Source organism: Nicotiana tomentosiformis, chromosome 6 (assembly GCF_000390325.3).
Source record: "Nicotiana tomentosiformis chromosome 6, ASM39032v3, whole genome shotgun sequence".
Lineage (NCBI taxonomy): Eukaryota > Viridiplantae > Streptophyta > Magnoliopsida > Solanales > Solanaceae > Nicotiana > Nicotiana tomentosiformis.
This window is the reverse complement of record NC_090817.1, coordinates 118346573-118350631: the sequence shown is the minus strand read 5'-3', so window position 1 is coordinate 118350631 and position 4059 is coordinate 118346573.

The window sequence follows — 4059 nt, the reverse complement described above, 5'->3', positions numbered from 1 at the left end:
GACATAGCGAAGCTGTTCAAATTTGCAGAATCAGATTCCGGCTCCGATATCAAAAAGTCAACCCCATAGTCAAACTTGGAATCTTTAGCCTTAAATTGCTGGTTCCGTTAAATGGTCATAATTTGAGCTAGGGACCTCCAAATTAAATTTCGGCATACGCCCAAGTCCCAAATCACGATACAGAGCTATCGGAACTGTCAAAATATTGACCCGGGTCCATTTGCTAAAAATGTTGACCAAAGTCAACTCAGTTGAGTTTTAAAGCTCTATTTCCCATTTTAATTCATTTTTCACATAAAAACTTTGCTTTCCGGAAAATTGTACGGACTGCGCACGCAAGTCAAGGAATGATAAATGGTACTTTTTGAGGTCTCAAAACACAGAATTACTTATTAAATTTAAAGATGACATTTTAGGCATCACAGTTACTTAAGAATTGGACTTAGAAAATTATCTTAGAATTCAAAATACTTTAGGATTCTTCTAGGTGAAATAGCTATGTAACTGAACGAATTACTGTAGCTTAGGAATATGCAATATTCCACTTTTCACAAGTATGCCTATTTCGTCACAAAGGTATGCAAAATAATGCATTATACAAAATTTACAAACATATATCAATTTTCTTTCACAAGAATTTTTACTTTATAATGACTAGCGAAAATAAATAAAGTATAAGAGCAAACAACTCCAAATGTCGGATTGTATCTGCCGCAACATATTTTCTCGCACGGACAACTATATGTTGCACTTTCAAAAGTAATATCTTTATCAATAACAAAAATTTTGGTCATGACGGAACAACCAAAGCGTCAGAAAGGAACATACACAAAGAACATCGTCTATAAAGAAGTCCTAAGTAAGAAATCATCACAATACATATCTCTATACTATAAGTATATAATTATATTATCTAACTAACCCGACTAAAGTGATCGTTTATGCAGGTTTGATGATGTTGTCCAATCATTTTGAATTCATATCTTATGCTAATGTAATGATATTTTTCGACATTGAATGATTGTTGTATTCTATATAATTCTCTCATTAATTAAATTGCATGTTGCTTCATATACATAATTGCCTAAATCGTTACGTGTCATTAGCAACGTACAATGCACGTTTATCGAAATTAGTTATTATAAAAATATGAATAAAATATTGGATTACAAAAATAACCTTTTAATATTAAGCATAATAACTCACAATAAAAGGACATAATTAGAATTCTAGAGATTAGCCTTGTAATCCTATTAGTTTTAGGACATAATACTACACGTTAGAAATCCTACATGATTATCTTTAGGAATCCTATTAGTATAATTATTTTCGGGCATAGATATTAGCCTTGTAATCCTATTACTTTTAGGTTATACTTCTGAAGAAATTCCTATTACTAATTTAATTTGAAAACGTATTATATTGTCCAAATCTATTTAGAAACAGGAGAGCCTATATATTATTATAAAATATGAATATAATATTGATAGACCAAAATAGCCCTAAAATATTAAACAGAAGAACTCATAGGGAAATGACATAGCTGTAATAACTTTTTATTTGGACTATAATAACTTATATGTTAATTTTTTAATATTTTAAATTTTAAAATAAATACAATCTTGTCTATTGAATTCTTATTAAAAATATGTAGGAATGTTTAATAAAATCAATTTCATAAGAATCCTCCATATTTGTAATAACCCGGCCGGTCATTTTGAGAATTTAAGTCTCGTTCGGCGGCGTAAGGTCTTGAGCAGTTTCATATTATGTGTATTGACTTGTGTGCGTGATCGAGTTCAGTTACCGAATGATTCGGAGTCAAATCGGAAGGAGGATTCTAGTTTTGGAAGCTTAAGCGATAAGAGTTGACCGGAATTTAATTTTTGTGTAAACAGCTCCGAAATGGGTTTTGGATGATTTCAACAGCTTCGTATGGTGATTTTGGACTTAGGCGTGCGTCCAGATTTGGATTTGGAGGTCCGTAGGGTGATTTGGAGCATTTCGGTAAAAGTTAGAAAAGTTGAAGTTTGGAAGGTGAAGAGGTTTTGTCACGACCCAAAATCTCACCCATCGTGATGGCGCCTATCTCAATACTGGGCAAGCCGAAAATCTCAATATAATATTTCAATAAAAGCCATAAATCCTACAATTACCGATACAACCACTCCCAAAATCTGGTGTCACTGAGTACATGAGCATCTAATCTGAATACAAGTCTATAATAGTGTGAGACCAAATACAATAAACAAAGAGATAGGGAATAGACATGCTTTCAAATCTAGCAGTTTAATGTCAAATCAATTTTTATACAGTTCATGTTCATGTAATCCGTATATAAAATCTTTCAGAGATTTTACAACAATGACAGATAGCGACTAGGCGCAACAACAAATGGAAATCAAGTACAACCTCTCAGGACAACAATCACTCACTAGGATCCCAACCCTCATCACTCGTTGGGCTCCCAGCCCTCATCACTCACACTCAATGGGTACCCGCGCTCACTGGGGGTGTACAGACTCCGGAGGGGCTCCTACAGCACAAGCGCTATAATCTGCACGGACAACTCACGTGCTGCACGGACAACTCACGTGCCATAGTATAAATATCTGGATCCGCACGGCCAACTCACGTACTGCACGGCCAACTCACGTGCTATAGTATAATATAAGGATCCGCTCGGCCAACTCACGTGCTGCACGGACAACTCACGTGCTATAATATCAATATCTGGATTCGCATGGCCAACTCACGTGCTATAGTATAATATCTCACAATCAGGCCCTCGGCCTCACTCAGTCATAAATCTCTCCAGTCTCTCGGGCTCTCAACATGAAATCAGCCCAAACAATAATGATATGATGTATCAATAATAATAACAGAGACTGAGATAAAATATGTAAGTAAAAACCGAGACTGAGTACATATAGCATTTAGCAGGCAATTCAACAAGTACGCGACCTCAGTGGGTCCCAACAATACTATCACATAGCCTAAGCATGATTTCTAACATGATTTACAGTAAAATTTTATGAATACATAGAGAGCATATAGCTAACAACAAATTATTCAACTTTACAGTTCTCGGGATGGACCAAGTCACAATCCCCTCGGTGCACGCCCACACGCCCGTCACCTAGCATGTGCGTCACCTTCAAAATAATCACATGATACCAAAATCTGGGGTTTCATACCCTCAGGACCAGATTTATAACTGTTACTTACCTCAAACCGTGTAATTCATTATTCCGCTATGCCCTTGCCATGAGAATTGGTCTTCGAAAGCCTCGTATCTAGCCACAATTAATTCGATTCAGTCAATACCAATTATTATAATTAATTCCAAAAGGAGATATTAATTTCCCAATAAAATCTGAAATTAACTCAAAAATCGACGTCTCGGAACCCGATAAAAGTTACAAAATATGAACGCCCATCCAACAACGAGTCCAACCATATAAATTTTACCAAATTCCGACATCAACTCGACCCTCAAATCTTCAATTAAAGTCTTTGAAGATTTCTACCATTTTCAACCCAATCTTTACCCATTTGAACTCAACAATCTTTCCATAAACCTTATTGATATGTATAAATAATACTATTACACCCAGGAATCATACTTTTAATCACCCATCTTTACCCAAACTCAAAATTGAAGACTAGGGGTTAGAACCTTACCTCTTGGGGTGAAGATCTTGTGATATTTCCTTGTTGGATTTCAAAGCTTGAACAAGATCTTGATGAACAAAGCACTTGAGCTTCTTCCTCTCTCGAGAACACTCTCCCTTCTCTCTAAAAATGTCATATTTTGCTCCAAAATGAGTCCCAAAGCCTATTTATCAAAATGGGACCGGGTTATGAAAATAGAAAAATTAACCATCTGAAAGCAGGACTGCGGTCGCATAATGGACCGCAGAATGGGTATGCGGGCCGCAAAGTTGATCGCAAAATTGGTGCCCAGAACTGGGCTTTTCTGGTCCATTCTGCGACCAGTTTGCGGTCGCAGAAGCAGTTTTGCGATCGCATAACTATTTTGCGATCGCATAATTGGTC